This window comes from Physeter macrocephalus, chromosome 9 (genome assembly GCF_002837175.3).
Source record: "Physeter macrocephalus isolate SW-GA chromosome 9, ASM283717v5, whole genome shotgun sequence".
NCBI lineage: Eukaryota > Metazoa > Chordata > Mammalia > Artiodactyla > Physeteridae > Physeter > Physeter macrocephalus.
In genome coordinates, this window is record NC_041222.1 from 94,029,860 (window position 1) to 94,051,999 (window position 22,140).

Here is a 22,140-nt window from a genome sequence, read left to right on the forward strand (position 1 = left end):
GGGATCTTCCCGGACCGGGGCACGAACCCGTGTCCCCTGCATCGGCAGGCGGACTCGCAACCACTGCGCCACCAGGGAAGCCCAGCATTTATTGCTTTTTGATGATGGCCATTCTAACAGGTGTGAGGTGATATCTCATAGGGGTGTTTTTTTTTTTTCTTTTCCATTATGGTTTATTACAGGATATTGAATGTAGTTCCCTGTGCTACACAGTAAGACCTTGTTGTTTATCCATTCTATATATAATAGTTTGCATCTGCTAATCCCAAACTCCCACTCCATCCCTCCCCACACCACCTCTCCCTTGGCAACCACAAGTCTGTTCTCTATGTCTGTGAGTCTGTTTCTCTCTCTATTTTTTTTTTTTTTTTTTTTTGCGGTACGCGGGCCTCTCACTGTTGTGGCCTCTCCTGTTGCGGAGCACAGGGCCGCTCCGCGGCATGTGGGATCCTCCCGGACCGGGGCACGAACCCGTGTCCCCTGCATCGGCAGGCGGATTCTCAACCACTGCGCCACTAGGGAAGCCCCTGTTTCTCTTTTGTAGATAAGTTCATTTGTGTTATGTTTTAGATTCCACATATAAGTAATATGATATGGTATCTTTCTCAGAAATTTGAATTTTAATAGGTATTAGATGATATGATGGAATTAATGTTAATTCTCCTAGTTGTGATCATAGTAGAATGGTTTTGTTGGAAGTGTTTGGGATGAAGAGTCATGATGTATGAATTTTCAAATGGTTCAGTAAAATAGATATGGAGGGAGAACAAATGGGGCAAAATGGTAGTAGTTGGTGAATGGTTAGTTGAATAGAAGAAGGCCATGTGGTTATTTATCGTACTGATCTTTCAATTTTTCTATAAGTGTGAATTTTTTCAAAATAAAAAAGTCAGAGAATAAAAAATTGGAGGAAGAGAAGGAACCATAAAGGAGACTTTGGAGAGGAGCAGAAAAACCAGAGGGTGATAACCTGGAAACCAAGTGAAGGAAGTAGGTAAGAAGGGAACATTAACGATGTAAAGTACTCCGGGAAGGTCAAGTAGGATGACACAAATGATTCTTGGATATAAAAATGTTATCAATGGTGACCTTGGCAGGGCAATTGGGTACAGTGGTGGGGTGAGAACCACCTTGCTGGCTAAGCCCAAAGGATGGGCCTGCTGACTCAGAGACTGGGCTTCCAGAAGCCAGGAGTGTGTGTGTGTGTGTGTGTGGTCGCGGTGTGTGTGTGTGTGTGTGTGTGTGTGTGTGTGTGGTCGCGGGGACCAGTTGTGGTGAGTGAACTGGGCTGCCGCACTCAGGGCAGGAGGGCAACAGGGAAGAGTCCTGGGAGGGAACGACGGGGGCGAGGAGTCCCCGCTGTCCAGTTTAGGAGCACGGATTGGCGTTTTCCTCTGGAAGAGCGCAGTGCCCATCAAACAACCTAGGAGTACAGTAAATACTGGCGTTGGCTCTTTTTGTGCAGGGAGTAGATTTATGAGGATGGAGAAGGATGAACCGGGAAAACAAAATAACTGGAATAAGAAGTGTACTTATTTTATTTTTTTTCGGGGGGGGAGTTCAAATTCATGTGTATTTAATAACAGAGACAATAATAGTTGCCATTAACTAGCTTCTTGTGTACCAGACACTAGAAGTACATTTACTTTATTCCTTCAATTTGAACGCTTTCAGGGAGCACTGATCAAATATGGGTTAAGAATGATAGCATTGTATTGATATTTGGATAATTAGGATTATAAAAGCAAATTCCTATCTTTTTGACACAGTAAGCAAAGGGTTGTTTTGTTTTGTTTTTGTTTGTTTGTTTGCTTGTTTTAATCTGCTGCTAAATTACCCCAGTAGCTGCCTCAACTCAGTTTTCTAGGGATGAAGTCCTTGCCCTCGAGTTGATGATATAAGACCAGCCTAGATGAGGGATCCATCCTCACCTCAAGTCACAGCAGTTTTGGAAACCTCTTAACTCTCTTGCTCTCTCCTTCCTTTCTTCAAAAGTAACCAGATTCCTAAAGTAGCATACACATGGAAAACAAAGAAAAACACAAATAAAATTAAAATTTTCTAATCCTATGACTCAGAGAAAACTTTTTGATATTATCCATTTATTTATATATATATGTATAATTACTTCCTTTTAAAGAGATAGGAACTGGATATGCTGTTTTCTTAACTGCTTTTTTTTTCTTAAAATTGTATCATGAAAAATGTTTCATGTCATCAAACATTCTTCTATAACGTGATTTTGAGTAACTGTATAATATTTTTATCTAGACATACATAGGACTTTTTAAAATAAATTTATTTTATTTATTTATTGGTTTTGGCTGCATTGGGTCTTCGTTGCTGCGCGTGGGCTTTTCTCTGATTGTGGAGAGCGGGCACTACTCTTCGTTGCGGTGCGCGGGCTTCTCACTGTGGTGGCTTCTCTTGTTGCGGAGCACGGGCTCTAGGCACGTGGGCTTCAGTAGTTGGGGCATGTGGGTTCAGTAGTTGTGGCTTGCGGGCTCTAGAGAGCAGGCTCAGTAGTTGTGGTGCACGGGCTTAGTTGCTCCGCGGCATGTGGGATCTTCCCGGACCAAGGCTCGAACCCGTGTGCCCTGCATTGGCAGGTGGATTCTTAACCACTGCGCCACCAGGGAAGCCCCCCGAGCATCAACCACTCCACCAGCCTGGGAAAGGGATAGGAGATGCAGGAGACCACCTACTTGCCATTTGCTCGGACACTAAAGACCGTATCCAGTGTTTTGTAGACACATTTAGGAAGCAGTTCCTTGCCTGTTTACCGTCTTGCCTCTTGTTCTAAGGTGGTGCCTTACTTCCACCCCAGGGCAAGCTTGGTGCCATTCACAAGCTTCCCCACCCTCCCTTGTGTCCCTCAGAGCCGCCCTGCAGGGGTGGACCCTTGCCCAGCCTCACTTGCCCAGAGTCTCTGTTTAATCATGCCGCGAGATGCACCTTCCAAAAACAACGCAACAAGCCAATTTGATGGCATTCGTTGGCTGGCTCAACCTGCCTCTCAGATTCTGATGTTTGCTGGATGTGGGGCAGTTCTGACTCCAGACCATGTCTTACCCCAAAGGGTTGAGGGTCTGTCCCAGCGCCTCTCGGACTTTAAGGTGCTTATGAAGTAACTGGGACTTTGTGGAAACGTAGGTCTGATTCAGCAGCGGGGGGCCTGAGATTCTGCATTTCCCACAAGCTCCCAGCATCAGTATCCCACTGATGCTGCCGGTCCTCAGACCACAATCTAAGTAGTAAGGATGCAAGGGACTCAGACTTTTAGTCTAGCTAGAGAGGCAGAAAATTTGGGGGCAGTTGCTCTTCCCCAGAACCCACCCTTTGCATTACCTTATTTTTGCCTGAGGCAGGCCCTTTGCTTATGAATTGATTAAAAAGACAATGAGGTATGTGATGAAGGGTAGAATCTTGGAGACCAAGCCATTTACCGCAGGAACTTGGCTAAGTCACACAACTTCTTTGAACTTCTGTTTCCTCATCTGTACATGGGCATAGTAACCTGTATCACTGGGTTTATTCGAGGATCATTGGGGGAAAAAAATCCCCACCTGAATGTACTTTTTTAAAAAGCTAAAACACTGACCACATGTAAAGAATTAATATTTTATTCTCCACAGATTTGCAGTAATTTCTCAAAAGGTAGATTGACATGGTTAAGCACAAATAAAAAGGATATTGAGTATATATGCATGCACACAGCTATTTTATTCTAAAGCAAAAACTACACTCTTCTCTCTGAAATGATTTAAGAATCATGGCTCATTTTTATAAGTTGTCAAGATTCTTAAGGAAAGGCATAGAAAGAAAAATGACAGTTGGTAAGGGCGTTGCTAGCTGTATCTCTCACACCAACATTAGGAGAGCATATACATGGGAGATGCACTCTCCAGATCTAGGCATGGGGAGGCATTCTAGATCATACCGACTGTACTTGGTGCCTTATTAGAAACTCCATCGGCTCATTTTTGGAAGTGACAATCTTTTTATTCATTGGGTTTTTCCCTGTGGTAACATACAGCTCAGAACAAAGATGAGCATCAGGTTTTAATGTTGTATAGCAAAGTAGTTGGCAAGAACTTGGAAACTATACTCAACATTTTGTAATAACCTACAAGGAAAAAGAATCTGAGAAATATATATGTATAACTGAGTCACTGTGCTGTACACCTGAAACTAACACAATGTAGTAAATCAACTCTACTGCAATTTAAAAAAAATAAGAGAGCAAATTCATCAGTCAATTAAAAAAAAAAGGAATTGGAAGAGGAGGCCCAAATTCTAGTCTTAACTCGGCCATTAACTGTAGTTAATTGTTGCTTATTACATGTCTGTTTTTCTAAAAATGGGGCTTGTTTGTATATTACTGGTTGCTTCACTTCTCTTAAGCAAGGGTTACCAAATGTCAGTCCTTCAGAGATGGTGTGTTTGACCCACACTTTTTGTTTGATAGCTTTACTTCTTTTAAAAAGAGAACTTTTATGTTCAGAAAGATTGAGCAGAAAACACAGAGTGGATCAAGGGAGGGTAGGATACCTAGTATGCTCAGAAGAGTCATATGCCAGGATGTGGGCAAATTTTGGAGCCAAGCACTTACTGGGTCAATGGAAAGGGAGTCAATAGCAGCAGTGTCCTGTCCAGCTATAAGGAAGGTAAGGCCACGCCTGGTTTTCATAAACCCAGAGCCACCCCCATGGGAAGAGGAAGGTCAAGCCCATACGTTTTGTCACTTACACCCAATTGTCACACAAGCATTGTACATGTACTTTTAGTAGCAGACTTAACGCATGCAGTGTCACACTTCCTGAGTAATTATACTCTGTGACAATTTCACTAGATATTTTTCTTTCCATCCAGAACATCAGGGCAAAAGTATGGCTAACACAATAACTTTCATAAATACAGACCTCAGTTAACAGAACTAGAATTTAATATCTACTAAAACATAGTCTTCTTTCTGCTTGAAATCACCCTCGTCACCAAACAGAGCCAAATCAAAACTAATTTGTTTGCAAAACACAGTGTGGTCAGTCGACCACCTAGGCTCCTCCAAACTGGCTGTGGAGGAATCCCTCAGAAGGAGTGTCAGACTGAATTCCCCAAAGGCCTCTCAAGGCCAGGAAAGCCGTGCAAGAGGCCTGCCATCAGATTCTGCCTCGGCGGATTTTTCTCCTCTGGAAGTCCCCGATATATTGAGATTCCTGCACATGCCAGGAGAGGGTCTTTTCCATTCCCCTGATAAGGCTGCTCAGAACCCAAGAGTTCCCAGTTTCTGGAGGGACCAGACAGAGAGAAAAGAAAAAAGTCTCAACTCTACACACAGGTTTGTTTACCCAGTTGCTGTAAGTCATAACTAACTTGAGGGGAGGGGCTTCTCTCTATCTGCAAAACATAGATATAAACCAGTAGCATTCCAGACAAAACCCATAAAATTATAACTATATTCACCAGTTCACTCTGTAACCAATTCTTTGGTTATTTTTTTCCGAAGCCATCAGGTTTTCCATTAGGATTCGTCAATTTCTTACCACGTTCAGCAGTATAATCTGAAATTTATCAGAGACCTGTTACTGTCGAAAGGTCCTTCTATGAATCTTCTTGAAGATGAGGCACTTTTGCAAAAGCATCAGAGTACAACAATAACTGTCGATAAAAGACAAAACACTTAAAAATTCACGGTAAACACCTGATCACAATGTAATTGATAAAGAAACTCGGTTACAAGAATTATGACTGATTTTAATCTTAACCCCTGAAAACCTTAATCTCTGGCAAACACCAAGAAGCAAGTAATTGTGCATTTTCTGACTAGAAAACGTATTCTTTAGTCTTCCTCTCCTAAGAAGGCAAGGGTAGGTAAACTTAGACCCACCCAGCAATGAATGTTCCAATATTTTATCCTATTTGAAATGACCCAGATAGTCAATGAATTCTCTTCATTTAACTTAGTTTAGTTTCAAGCTACCAAAATCTGGAGAGACTATTTTAGATAGATATTCCCAAAACAGAATTATTTCATTAGAGTTTACCTAAAAGCTCTTTTTTCTCCTTGGCTCTTAATGGTCACGTAAGTTAAAGTTCCAGAGAGCCCAGGTCGATCATCTACATCTCAAAGGCACAAGAGAAATACCAATTCCTTCCGGGGAGCTAGTTTAACCAATTACAAAAGGCTCACTTTAATACAATAGCGGAGCCATTAGACGCCATTGTCCTCCAGACCTATTGGCAGCCCCCATTCAGCAAGGACGGCCACCCCGAGATCACCTCCGCAACTGTCCATTCCGGGTCCTGTATTTCCTCGCACCTTGGCGCTCACGGGAGTTTCCTCCGCCTCCTGGCTGCTCCCCCAATTGTTGCGCTGCACCCCACAAGCCTATGTGCTTGTCCAGCTTCAAGACGGAAGAGCGAGCCCGGAGTCAGCAGCAGAGACATCAGTGGTTCAATGCATGGGGGAGCTTACACATCTGAGGCAAGGCGCCGCAGCGACACCCCACCGCGTACGGCACGCGGCGTGCAGGGCGTGGTCGCAGTCTTCCCTGGGGGGTGGGGCGCGGAAGGAGATTGGCGCTTACGCTTTATACATGTTTTGTGCGGGTGGCCCGGGTCTCGGCCTTAGACCTGCGGAGGGCCGGGTGCCAACCGCGCGGTGGCGAAGCTCCGGCGACACCGCAAACAAGGACCCAGTCGGGAGTGATACTGGAAACAAACTGAGGGATGGCATGGAAATCTTGGCCACCTCGCTAGTGTTTCTTCGAAGGGTGAGACCGTGGAGCCCGCGTTGCCTTTTGGATCCACTTAACCTTGGGACCCACTGTCCCCAGCGGGGTTGCGGTGGGGTCCCCGCGCCGCGCCTCCCCCATCCGCCGTCCCGCTGCACTTCCCGAAGCGCCGTGGTGGGCGGGGGAATTGTTTTCCTCTGACTTGGGGCCGTCCCTGTCCCTCCTACGGCCTCCTGGGGTGGCCCCTACCCCGGCCGTAACCCGACACCGCGAGCGGCTGACGTCGCGCGGCGCAGGCAGCCCAGACCCGGCCGTTTGGGCGTCACCTTTCGGAGGGGAGACTTAGAGCCATAAAACCACCGGGTGCCCCATCCTGTCCGGATTCAAGGAGACAGGCTGGCATTTATGGCGCGCCCTCGCGGGGCACTTAGCCGCGTTTGCCAAGCTCTCTTGTCCCCGATCCTGTTCCCTTTTCCTGACCGTATCGGATGTCCCTTGGTACTGTAATTTACTTAATAGTTTTTAAATTAGAAATTAGAAATTAATTAGAAAACGTAAATATTTATTTTAACCTGAATCTAGATCATAGTATATAGTATTCACTAAAGCACAGGTTTGGAGACATATATATATATGTGCCAATACACATTGCATTGTAACCATACTTGAAACAAATGTCCGTCTTTCCCACCATCTGCGATTTGGACAACACGCTCTAGAAGAGACTGCTTTATTCTACTTTAACCCCTCTCCCAAAATGAAAACCAGCCCCGTTTTATAAATGAGATATGTAGGAGGTACCTTTTCGTGGGATAGAAACGTACACCTGCCCCACATGGGCTGCACCTGCTCCTCTGCCCGGTGACTCCGAGGCTGGAGAAGAAGGTCTGCATCCGCGTCCTAGTCTAGGGGCCCTGACCGAGCATCAACCACTCCACCAGCCTGGGAAAGGGATAGGAGATGCAGGAGACCACCTGCTTGCCATTTGCTCGGACACTAAAGACCGTATCCAGTGTTTTGTAGACACATTTAGGAAGCAGTTCCTTGCCTGTTTACCGTCTTGCCTCTTGTTCTAAGGTGGTGCCTTACTTCCACCCCAGGGCAAGCTTGGTGCCATTCACAAGCTTCCCCACCCTCCCTTGTGTCCCTCAGAGCCGCCCTGCAGGGGTGGACCCTTGCCCAGCCTCACTTGCCCAGAGTCTCTGTTTAATCATGCCGCGAGATGCCCCTTCCAAAAACAACGCAACAAGCCAATTTGATGGCATTCGTTGGCTGGCTCAACCTGCCTCTCAGATTCTGATGTTTGCTGGATGTGGGGCAGTTCTGACTCCAGACCATGTCTTACCCCAAAGGGTTGAGGGTCTGTCCCAGCGCCTCTCGGACTTTAAGGTGCTTATGAAGTAACTGGGACTTTGTGGAAACGCAGGTCTGATTCAGCAGCGGGGGGCCTGAGATTCTGCATTTCCCACAAGCTCCCAGCATCAGTATCCCACTGATGCTGCCGGTCCTCAGACCACAATCTAAGTAGTAAGGATGCAAGGGACTCAGACTTTTAGTCTAGCTAGAGAGGCAGAAAATTTGGGGGCAGTTGCTCTTCCCCAGAACCCACCCTTTGCATTACCTTATTTTTGCCTGAGGCAGGCCCTTTGCTTATGAATTGATTAAAAAGACAATGAGGTATGTGATGAAGGGTAGAATCTTGGAGACCAAGCCATTTACCGCAGGAACTTGGCTAAGTCACACAACTTCTTTGAACTTCTGTTTCCTCATCTGTACATGGGCATAGTAACCTGTATCACTGGGTTTATTCGAGGATCATTGGGGGAAAAAAATCCCCACCTGAATGTACTTTTTTAAAAAGCTAAAACACTGACCACATGTAAAGAATTAATATTTTATTCTCCACAGATTTGCAGTAATTTCTCAAAAGGTAGATTGACATGGTTAAGCACAAATAAAAAGGATATTGAGTATATATGCATGCACACAGCTATTTTATTCTAAAGCAAAAACTACACTCTTCTCTCTGAAATGATTTAAGAATCATGGCTCATTTTTATAAGTTGTCAAGATTCTTAAGGAAAGGCATAGAAAGAAAAATGACAGTTGGTAAGGGCATTGCTAGCTGTATCTCTCACACCAACATTAGGAGAGCATATACATGGGAGATGCACTCTCCAGATCTAGGCATGGGGAGGCATTCTAGATCATACCGACTGTACTTGGTGCCTTATTAGAAACTCCATCGGCTCATTTTTGGAAGTGACAATCTTTTTATTCATTGGGTTTTTCCCTGTGGTAACATACAGCTCAGAACAAAGATGAGCATCAGGTTTTAATGTTGTATAGCAAAGCAGTTGGCAAGAACTTGGAAACTATACTCAACATTTTGTAATAACCTACAAGGAAAAAGAATCTGAGAAATATATATGTATAACTGAGTCACTGTGCTGTACACCTGAAACTAACACAATGTAGTAAATCAACTCTACTGCGATTTAAAAAAAATAAGAGAGCAAATTCATCAGTCAATTAAAAAAAAAGGAATTGGAAGAGGAGGCCCAAATTCTAGTCTTAACTCAGCCATTAACTGTAGTTAATTGTTGCTTATTACATGTCTGTTTTTCTAAAAATGGGGCTTGTTTGTATATTACTGGTTGCTTCACTTCTCTTAAGCAAGGGTTACCAAATGTCAGTCCTTCAGAGATGGTGTGTTTGACCCACACTTTTTGTTTGATAGCTTTACTTCTTTTAAAAAGAGAACTTTTATGTTCAGAAAGATTGAGCAGAAAACACAGAGTTCCTGTATTAACTCCCCCCGCCTCTATTATTAACATCTTGCATTAATGTGGTACATTTGTTATAATTTATGAGTCAATATTGATATATTATTATTAACTAAAGTCCATAGTTTACATTAGCGTTCACTCTTTGTGTTGAATATTCTATAGGTTTTGACAAATGTATAATGACATGTATCCACCATTACATTGTCATACAGAGCAGTTTCACTGCCCTAAAAATCCCATGCTTCACCTATTCACCCCTCCTTTCCCCTGAATCCCTGGCAACCACTCATTTCATTTGTTTACTGTCTCCATAGCTTTGCCTTTCACAGAATGTCTTATAGCTGGAATCATATAAGAAGGATGTAGCCTTTTCAGACTAGCTTCTTTCAGTGATATGCATTTAAGGTTCTTCCATGTCTTTTTGTGACTTGATCACTCATTTGTTTTTATTGCTGAATATTATTTTACTGTATGGATGCATCACAGTTTGTTTATCCCTTCACCTATTTAAGTTCATCTTGGCTGCTTCTAGTTTTTGGCAATTCAGCAATTCCACTTTGGGTATTTATCTGCAGAAAACAAAAGCACCAACTTGAAAAGATAGCTGCATCTCCATGTTCACTGTAGCATTATTTACAATAGCCAAGATGTGGAAGCAACCTCAGTGTCCATTGATGGATGAATGGACAAAGATATATATATTATATATATATATATTATTCATTCACCAAACAAAATGAAGTCTTGCCATTTGCAATAATATGGATGGACCTTGAGAGCTTTTTACTAAGTAAAGTAAGTCAGACAGAGAAAGACAAATACTCTCTCTTATATATGGAATCTTAAAATAACAAACAAAAACCCCTCCAAGTCCCCAAACTCATAGATACAGAGAATAGATTGATGGTTGCCATACACAGGGGTGGGGGTTGGGAAAAGTCAGTGAACTTTTCCTTTTTCTTTACTTTAAATACATTGCTTCGATTAAAAAAAAAACAGAAAAAAAAATAATTGCCTGACCCACATTGTATTTTAAAATGTTTGGATTTGAGCCAATATTTTAAAAAATGGAAACATTAAAAAACAGATCTGACACTGGAAAAATATAAATTAAATTGAAGGATATTTTATAAAATTAAAAGGTTTGTTCTGGTGACTGTGGTTGTGTAACAAATAACCCCAAGACTTATTGGTGTAAAACAATCATTTATTATATTCATGGCTTCTATGGGCCAGGAATTCAGAAAGGGCACACAAGGGATGGTTTGTCTCTACTCTGTGATGTCTGGGTCTCAGCTAGAAGACTCCAGACTCAAGGGTTGGAAGTATCTGAAGGCTCATTCACTTTCCTGTCTCGTGGTTGATGCTGGCTGTTGGCTGGGACCTTGGCTGGGGCTGTTGGCAGAAACACCTGTATGTGTTCTTTCCACGTGGCTTGCTTGGCTTCCTCATAGCATGGTGGCTGGGTTCTGAGGGCAAGGAAAGAGAGAGAGAGAGAGAGACAGAGAGAGAGAGAGAGAGAGAGAGAGAGAGAGAGAGAGAGAGAGAGAGAGAGACCAGGCAAACACTATATCCTTTTTCTGACCTAGCCTCAGAATTACATAGTATCACTTCTGCCATACTCTGCTGGTCAGAGCAGTAGAAATTCCACTCAGGCTCACGCGGAGGGGAAACAGACTCTACCTCTTAATGGAGAGTAGTAAGAAGGTTCTGGAAGCACACGTGGGGCTAGAAATACTGTGATCACTTTTGGAAAATGCAATGCACTGCAGACCATAACCTTCAAAATTGTCAAGGTCATGAGAGTCACAGAAAGACTGAATGTTCTAGAGTAAAGGAGGCCAAAGAGACATGAAAACTGAATACAAAACATGATCTAGAATTTTCTTTTGCTATAGAGGGCATTATTGGGAAAGTTAATAAAATCTGAATAAGATACCAATGCTAATTTCCTGGTTTTGATAATTTCATGGTACTTATACAAAAGAATGTATGTAGGAAATATACACTCAAGTATTTAGGTAGAAAGGGGCATCATGTCTTCAACTTCTCATTTTAGAAAGAGCACTTATCAACTACCTATCTATACCTATCTATACGTATCTATCTATCTATCTATCTATCTATCTATCTATCTATCTATCTATCTATCTATCTATCTATCAGAAAGATTGAGCAGAAAACACAGAGTTCCTGTATTAACTCCCCCCGCCTCTATTATTAACATCTTGCATTAATGTGGTACATTTGTTATAATTTATGAGTCAATATTGATATATTATTATTAACTAAAGTCCATAGTTTACATTAGCGTTCACTCTTTGTGTTGAATATTCTATAGGTTTTGACAAATGTATAATGACATGTATCCACCATTACATTGTCATACAGAGCAGTTTCACTGCCCTAAAAATCCCACGCTTCACCTATTCACCCCTCCTTTCCCCTGAATCCCTGGCAACCACTCATTTCATTTGTTTACTGTCTCCATAGCTTTGCCTTTCACAGAATGTCTTATAGCTGGAATCATATAAGAAGGATGTAGCCTTTTCAGACTAGCTTCTTTCAGTGATATGCATTTAAGGTTCTTCCATGTCTTTTTGTGACTTGATCACTCATTTGTTTTTATTGCTGAATATTATTTTACTGTATGGATGCATCACAGTTTGTTTATCCCTTCACCTATTTAAGTTCATCTTGGCTGCTTCTAGTTTTTGGCAATTCAGCAATTCCACTTTGGGTATTTATCTGCAGAAAACAAAAGCACCAACTTGAAAAGATAGCTGCATCTCCATGTTCACTGTAGCATTATTTACAATAGCCAAGATGTGGAAGCAACCTCAGTGTCCATTGATGGATGAATGGACAAAGATATATATATTATATATATATATATTATTCATTCACCAAACAAAATGAAGTCTTGCCATTTGCAATAATATGGATGGACCTTGAGAGCTTTTTACTAAGTAAAGTAAGTCAGACAGAGAAAGACAAATACTCTCTCTTATATATGGAATCTTAAAATAACAAACAAAAACCCCTCCAAGTCCCCAAACTCATAGATACAGAGAATAGATTGATGGTTGCCATACACAGGGGTGGGGGTTGGGAAAAGTCAGTGAACTTTTCCTTTTTCTTTACTTTAAATACATTGCTTCGATTAAAAAAAAAACAGAAAAAAAAATAATTGCCTGACCCACATTGTATTTTAAAATGTTTGGATTTGAGCCAATATTTTAAAAAATGGAAACATTAAAAAACAGATCTGACACTGGAAAAATATAAATTAAATTGAAGGATATTTTATAAAATTAAAAGGTTTGTTCTGGTGACTGTGGTTGTGTAACAAATAACCCCAAGACTTATTGGTGTAAAACAATCATTTATTATATTCATGGCTTCTATGGGCCAGGAATTCAGAAAGGGCACACAAGGGATGGTTTGTCTCTACTCTGTGATGTCTGGGTCTCAGCTAGAAGACTCCAGACTCAAGGGTTGGAAGTATCTGAAGGCTCATTCACTTTCCTGTCTCGTGGTTGATGCTGGCTGTTGGCTGGGACCTTGGCTGGGGCTGTTGGCAGAAACACCTGTATGTGTTCTTTCCACGTGGCGGCCCTGACCGAGCATCAACCACTCCACCAGCCTGGGAAAGGGATAGGAGATGCAGGAGACCACCTGCTTGCCATTTGCTCGGACACTAAAGACCGTATCCAGTGTTTTGTAGACACATTTAGGAAGCAGTTCCTTGCCTGTTTACCGTCTTGCCTCTTGTTCTAAGGTGGTGCCTCACTTCCACCCCAGGGCAAGCTTGGTGCCATTCACAAGCTTCCCCACCCTCCCTTGTGTCCCTCAGAGCCGCCCTGCTGGGGTGGACCCTTGCCCAGCCTCACTTGCCCAGAGTCTCTGTTTAATCATGCCGCGAGATGCACCTTCCAAAAACAACGCAACAAGCCAATTTGATGGCATTCGTTGGCTGGCTCAACCTGCCTCTCAGATTCTGATGTTTGCTGGATGTGGGGCAGTTCTGACTCCAGACCATGTCTTACCCCAAAGGGTTGAGGGTCTGTCCCAGCGCCTCTCGGACTTTAAGGTGCTTATGAAGTAACTGGGACTTTGTGGAAACGTAGGTCTGATTCAGCAGCGGGGGGCCTGAGATTCTGCATTTCCCACAAGCTCCCAGCATCAGTATCCCACTGATGCTGCTGGTCCTCAGACCACAATCTAAGTAGTAAGGATGCAAGGGACTCAGACTTTTAGTCTAGCTAGAGAGGCAGAAAATTTGGGGGCAGTTGCTCTTCCCCAGAACCCACCCTTTGCATTACCTTATTTTTGCCTGAGGCAGGCCCTTTGCTTATGAATTGATTAAAAAGACAATGAGGTATGTGATGAAGGGTAGAGTCTTGGAGACCAAGCCATTTACCGCAGGAACTTGGCTAAGTCACACAACTTCTTTGAACTTCTGTTTCCTCATCTGTACATGGGCATAGTAACCTGTATCACTGGGTTTATTCGAGGATCGTTGGGGGAAAAAATCCCCACCTGAATGTACTTTTTTAAAAAGCTAAAACACTGACCACATGTAAAGAATTAATATTTTATTCTCCACAGATTTGCAGTAATTTCTCAAAAGGTAGATTGACATGGTTAAGCACAAATAAAAAGGATATTGAGTATATATGCATGCACACAGCTATTTTATTCTAAAGCAAAAACTACACTCTTCTCTCTGAAATGATTTAAGAATCATGGCTCATTTTTATAAGTTGTCAAGATTCTTAAGGAAAGGCATAGAAAGAAAAATGACAGTTGGTAAGGGCGTTGCTAGCTGTATCTCTCACACCAACATTAGGAGAGCATATACATGGGAGATGCACTCTCCAGATCTAGGCATGGGGAGGCATTCTAGATCATACCGACTGTACTTGGTGCCTTATTAGAAACTCCATCGGCTCATTTTTGGAAGTGACAATCTTTTTATTCATTGGGTTTTTCCCTGTGGTAACATACAGCTCAGAACAAAGATGAGCATCAGGTTTTAATGTTGTATAGCAAAGTAGTTGGCAAGAACTTGGAAACTATACTCAACATTTTGTAATAACCTACAAGGAAAAAGAATCTGAGAAATATATATGTATAACTGAGTCACTGTGCTGTACACCTGAAACTAACACAATGTAGTAAATCAACTCTACTGCAATTTAAAAAAAATAAGAGAGCAAATTCATCAGTCAATTAAAAAAAAAAGGAATTGGAAGAGGAGGCCCAAATTCTAGTCTTAACTCGGCCATTAACTGTAGTTAATTGTTGCTTATTACATGTCTGTTTTTCTAAAAATGGGGCTTGTTTGTATATTACTGGTTGCTTCACTTCTCTTAAGCAAGGGTTACCAAATGTCAGTCCTTCAGAGATGGTGTGTTTGACCCACACTTTTTGTTTGATAGCTTTACTTCTTTTAAAAAGAGAACTTTTATGTTCAGAAAGATTGAGCAGAAAACACAGAGTTCCTGTATTAACTCCCCCCGCCTCTATTATTAACATCTTGCATTAATGTGGTACATTTGTTATAATTTATGAGTCAATATTGATATATTATTATTAACTAAAGTCCATAGTTTACATTAGCGTTCACTCTTTGTGTTGAATATTCTATAGGTTTTGACAAATGTATAATGACATGTATCCACCATTACATTGTCATACAGAGCAGTTTCACTGCCCTAAAAATCCCATGCTTCACCTATTCACCCCTCCTTTCCCCTGAATCCCTGGCAACCACTCATTTCATTTGTTTACTGTCTCCATAGCTTTGCCTTTCACAGAATGTCTTATAGCTGGAATCATATAAGAAGGATGTAGCCTTTTCAGACTAGCTTCTTTCAGTGATATGCATTTAAGGTTCTTCCATGTCTTTTTGTGACTTGATCACTCATTTGTTTTTATTGCTGAATATTATTTTACTGTATGGATGCATCACAGTTTGTTTATCCCTTCACCTATTTAAGTTCATCTTGGCTGCTTCTAGTTTTTGGCAATTCAGCAATTCCACTTTGGGTATTTATCTGCAGAAAACAAAAGCACCAACTTGAAAAGATAGCTGCATCTCCATGTTCACTGTAGCATTATTTACAATAGCCAAGATGTGGAAGCAACCTCAGTGTCCATTGATGGATGAATGGACAAAGATATATATTATATATATATATATTATTCATTCACCAAACAAAATGAAGTCTTGCCATTTGCAATAATATGGATGGACCTTGAGAGCTTTTTACTAAGTAAAGTAAGTCAGACAGAGAAAGACAAATACTCTCTCTTATATATGGAATCTTAAAATAACAAACAAAAACCCCTCCAAGTCCCCAAACTCTATTTATCATCTATCTATCTCTATGTATCTATACCTATCTATTGATATCTATCTCTATCTATCATGTATCTATACCTACCTATCTATCTCTATCTATCTATCTCTATCTCTATCTATCTATCTATCTATCTATACCAATCTATACACACATACACACACACAGAGAAAAGAATGTTTGAGGAATCTTGCTGAAGATTGGTGAAGGGTTCATGGGAATTTTTGTGCTCTTCCTTGAAAATTTTCTGTAAGTTTAAATTATGTCACAATAAAACTTTTTTAAGATGAGAAAAGGTGAAAAAAGCCCCAAATCTCAATTTTTGGTATTTCTTAAAAATTGGAAGAACTGGCAACATTAGACATGCATTTCTACCTGACAAAAATGGAGCTGAAGAACGGCAATCTTTTAAACAATTGGCTTTACATGTTTATTAAAATTATTTTTTATTAATCTGAAAGTTTGAGAGATACAGTCACATGGCTCAAAAAATTTTAAAACATATACAAAGGTATACAGTGAAAAAATTTGTTCCCATTCTCCACCTCCCCTCTACCTGTTTCTATCACTTTCCTCAATATGTGACCACTTTATTGATTTCTGGGGGGGAATTCTTTCTTTCTAAGTTCCTCTATGCAAGCATAAACAACTTTGACTATGTGGTCTCATCCAACCTCCTTTACACAAAAGAAAGCATTTTATATGCATAGCCACACCCTTCAGCAGGGCATTAATTCCCAACTTTGCCCCACCCCTCCCCTGCCTTTAGTTCATGCCCTGATTGCTTCATCCCTTATAGGACTTCAGACTTCACATGAGCTGACTTCAGCTTTTGCAAGCTCTGCCTTATAGGCCTGTTGTAAAGATTATTTGGGAAAATGTATGTGAAAGTAAATTTCTACCAATGCATACAATATAGATCATATCCATATGTACTTTTCTTTGTATGGATCATCGAGATAACATATTTGAAAAGCAAAATCTGCTACATACTAGCAGCAGGGCAATGGTGACCCTTGATAGGCAGTAATGAGAAGCATTTTTCTCAAAATGACTATAGTGACGTCACTCTTCCTTGAAGCCTCTCCATGGGTCCCTGTTGTGTTTTAGAACAAGTTAACCTCTGATCCAGCCCCTCTTTTCCAGTCTTCACTTTCCCTGCTTTCTCAGTTTCCCCTGCAGGCCAGCCTGGTCTTCCAGGCAGAAGGACCAGCTGGGGCTTCAAGAGACCTCCACCCTCTTTTGCCTCAAAGCCACTGGGTAGGTCCCTCCTCCATGTTAGAATGCAAGTTCAGAAAGAGAGGAAAAAATGTGATGGGCATTTACCTCTTAGCTTAATAGCCCAGTTTCAAACACAAACCCCAAAATAAACAAGATATCTACATTTGTTCAGTAATTTGTAAGATTGAATGGGTCCAGCACTTGCCCATCCAAAAAACATTTCCTGATGGTCATGTGTGGGTAGACAGTTTCCAATACTAAGTAAAGTAAGTCAGACAGAGAAAGACAAATACTCTCTCTTATATATGGAATCTTAAAATAACAAACAAAAACCCCTCCAAGTCCCCAAACTCATAGATACAGAGAATAGATTGATGGTTGCCATACACAGGGGTGGGGGTTGGGAAAAGTCAGTGAACTTTTCCTTTTTCTTTACTTTAAATACATTGCTTCGATTAAAAAAAAAAACAGAAAAAAAAATAATTGCCTGACCCACATTGTATTTTAAAATGTTTGGATTTGAGCCAATATTTTAAAAAATGGAAACATTAAAAAACAGATCTGACACTGGAAAAATATAAATTAAATTGAAGGATATTTTATAAAATTAAAAGGTTTGTTCTGGTGACTGTGGTTGTGTAACAAATAACCCCAAGACTTATTGGTGTAAAACAATCATTTATTATATTCATGGCTTCTATGGGCCAGGAATTCAGAAAGGGCACACAAGGGATGGTTTGTCTCTACTCTGTGATGTCTGGGTCTCAGCTAGAAGACTCCAGACTCAAGGGTTGGAAGTATCTGAAGGCTCATTTACTTTCCTGTCTGGTGGTTGATGCTGGCTGTTGGCTGGGACCTTGGCTGGGGCTATTGGCAGAAACACCTGTATGTGTTCTTTCCACGTGGCTTGCTTGGCTTCCTCATAGCATGGTGGCTGGGTTCTGAGGGCAAGGAAAGAGAGAGAGAGAGAGACAGAGAGAGAGAGAGAGAGAGAGAGAGAGAGAGAGAGAGAGAGAGAGAGAGACCAGGCAAACACCATATCCTTTTTCTGACCTAGCCTCAGAATTACATAGTATCACTTCTGCCATACTCTACTGGTCAGAGCAGTAGCAATTCCACTCAGGCTCACGCGGAGGGGAAACAGACTCTACCTCTTAATGGAGAGTGGTAAGAAGGTTCTGGAAGCACACGTGGGACTAGAAATACTGTGATCACTTTTGGAAAATGCAATGCACTGCAGACCATAATCTTCAAAATTGTCAAGGTCATGAGAGTCACAGAAAGACTGAATGTTCTAGAGTAAAGGAGGCCAAAGAGACATGAAAACTGAATACAAAACATGATCTAGAATTTTCTTTTGCTATAGAGGGCATTATTGGGAAAGTTAATAAAATCTGAATAAGATACCAATGCTAATTTCCTGGTTTTGATAATTTCATGGTACTTATACAAAAGAATGTATGTAGGAAATATACACTCAAGTATTTAGGTAGAAAGGGGCATCATGTCTTCAACTTCTCATTTTAGAAAGAGCACTTATCAACTACCTATCTATACCTATCTATACGTATCTATCTATCTATCTATCTATCTATCTATCTATCTATCTATCTATCTATCTATCTATCTATCTATCTATCTATCTATCTATCTATCTATCTATCTATCTATCTATCTATCTATCTATCTATCTATCTATCTATCTATCTATCTATCTATCTATCTATCTATCTATCTATCTATCTATCTATCTATCTATCTATCTATCTATCTATCTATCTATCTATCTATCTATCTATCTATCTATCTATCTATCTATCTATCTATCTATCTATCTATCTATCTATCTATCTATCTATCTATCTATCTATCTATCTATCTATCTATCCCAATCTATACACACATACACACACACAGAGAAAAGAATGTTTGAGGAATCTTGCTGAAGATTGGTGAAGGGTTCATGGGAATTTTTGTGCTCTTCCTTGAAAATTTTCTGTAAGTTTAAATTATGTCACAATAAAACTTTTTTAAGATGAGAAAAGGTGAAAAAAGCCCCAAATCTCAATTTTTGGTATTTCTTAAAAATTGGAAGAACTGGCAACATTAGACATGCATTTCTACCTGACAAAAATGGAGCTGAAGAACGGCAATCTTTTAAACAATTGGCTTTACATGTTTATTAAAATTATTTTTTATTAATCTGAAAGTTTGAGAGATACATTCACATGGCTCAAAAAATTTTAAAACATATACAAAGGTATACAGTGAAAAAATTTGTTCCCATTCTCCACCTCCCCTCTACCTGTTTCTATCACTTTCCTCAATATGTGACCACTTTATTGATTTCTGGGGGGGAATTCTTTCTTTCTAAGTTCCTCTATGCAAGCATAAACAACTTTGACTATGTGGTCTCATCCAACCTCCTTTACACAAAAGAAAGCATTTTATATGCATAGCCACACCCTTCAGCAGGGCATTAATTCCCAACTTTGCCCCACCCCTCCCCTGCCTTTAGTTCATGCCCTGATTGCTTCATCCCTTATAGGACTTCAGACTTCACATGAGCTGACTTCAGCTTTTGCAAGCTCTGCCTTATAGGCCTGTTGTAAAGATTATTTGGGAAAATGTATGTGAAAGTAAATTTCTACCAATGCACACAATATAGATCACATCCATATGTACTTTTCTTTGTATGGATCATCGAAAAAACATATTTGAAAAGCAAAATCTGCTACATACTAGCAGCAGGGCAATGGTGACCCTTGATAGGCAGTAATGAGAAGCATTTTTCTCAAAATGACTATAGTGACGTCACTCTTCCTTGAAGCCTCTCCATGGGTCCCTGTTGTGTTTTAGAACAAGTTAACCTCTGATCCAGCCCCTCTTTTCCAGTCTTCACTTTCCCTGCTTTCTCAGTTTCCCCTGCAGGCCAGCCTGGTCTTCCAGGCAGAAGGACCAGCTGGGGCTTCAAGAGACCTCCACCCTCTTTTGCCTCAAAGCCACTGGGTAGGTCCCTCCTCCATGTTAGAATGCAAGTTCAGAAAGAGAGGAAAAAATGTGATGGGCATTTACCTCTTAGCTTAATAGCCCAGTTTCAAACACAAACCCCAAAATAAACAAGATATCTACATTTGTTCAGTAATTTGTAAGATTGAATGGGTCCAGCACTTGCCCATCCAAAAAACATTTCCTGATGGTCATGTGTGGGTAGACAGTTTCCAATGATAGAAAAGAGCACGAGCTTCATGTCAGAGCCTGAGCCCTGATCTCAGCTAGAGATGACTCTTTGAGACTCAGTTTCCCCTTCCACAGAGGAAGACTTTAGCTGAGCTCTAAGACCCTTCTTTACTCCAAAGATCTAAGACATTCCCACATCTCAAGGAAGAGACACAGTGGAATGACACTGAGTTTAAACGAAAATGTACTTTCAAATGAACCTAGTCCCACATAGGGATGCAAGTGAGGATTTTATCATGTATTTCTGAAATCAGTTTCTTCTCTTAGGAAACTCATTTGATAATTCTGGATATAATAATTTAAAAAAATTTAAGTGCACTGGTGATCTGTGAAGAAAGTATAGAATTCTCAGTGGTAAACAAAACAAAACAAAACAAATTGAAACAAACATAATAACCCAAACAAGTAAAAGCAGGAACCCAGAAAGGTAATTAGAACACTGAAGACAGCTTTCACCCAGAAGTCATGGCTAAATATTTGTGAACTTGAGTTTTTATGGCACTAGGAACAGGAGGAGATAAAGCCTAAGGCCTATCCAGAGAGAATCCAATAGAGACCTTCTACCCGAAGCTGGGATCCCCAGAAGTGACACCCTCTTTGCAAGAATGAGTTAGGAAAAATCCATACTCTGGAGGACACAGCAAGTTTATTTGCCTACAAGGGCAGAGAGTAAAAAACGTGTTACCAGAAAACTCAAGCTTATAACTGGCACTCAAACAGGTTTGCAGCACAAATTCACATTATCGGGATGGTCTGAACATTAAGCTGATATTTTAGTTAAAAATGCTTATAGATTGTAGTGTCTTCAGGCTCCTGATGGAAGGAAACGCAGATGTCCACTGGAAGAACTCACCTTCAAGACTCAGAATTCATAGAGGTAAAATTCCAAGGTATATAAAACCACAGGCAAAAATCAACACACACACACACACACACACACACACACACACACACACACACAGTACCATAAGGACACCATATCCTTTTTCTGACCTAGCCTCAGAATTACATAGTATCACTTCTGCCATACTCTACTGGTCAGAGCAGTAGCAATTCCACTCAGGCTCACGCGGAGGGGAAACAGACTCTACCTCTTAATGGAGAGTGGTAAGAAGGTTCTGGAAGCACACGTGGGACTAGAAATACTGTGATCACTTTTGGAAAATGCAATGCACTGCAGACCATAATCTTCAAAATTGTCAAGGTCATGAGAGTCACAGAAAGACTGAATGTTCTAGAGTAAAGGAGGCCTGCAATTTAAAAAAAATAAGAGAGCAAATTCATCAGTCAATTAAAAAAAAAAGGAATTGGAAGAGGAGGCCCAAATTCTAGTCTTAACTCGGCCATTAACTGTAGTTAATTGTTGCTTATTACATGTCTGTTTTTCTAAAAATGGGGCTTGTTTGTATATTACTGGTTGCTTCACTTCTCTTAAGCAAGGGTTACCAAATGTCAGTCCTTCAGAGATGGTGTGTTTGACCCACACTTTTTGTTTGATAGCTTTACTTCTTTTAAAAAGAGAACTTTTATGTTCAGAAAGATTGAGCAGAAAACACAGAGTTCCTGTGTTAACTCCCCCTGCCTCTATCATTAACATCTTGCATTAATGTGGTACATTTGTTATAATTTATGAGTCAATATTGATATATTATTATTAACTAAAGTCCATAGTTTACATTAGCGTTCACTCTTTGTGTTGAATATTCTATAGGTTTTGACAAATGTATAATGACATGTATCCACCATTACATTGTCATACAGAGCAGTTTCACTGCCCTAAAAATCCCA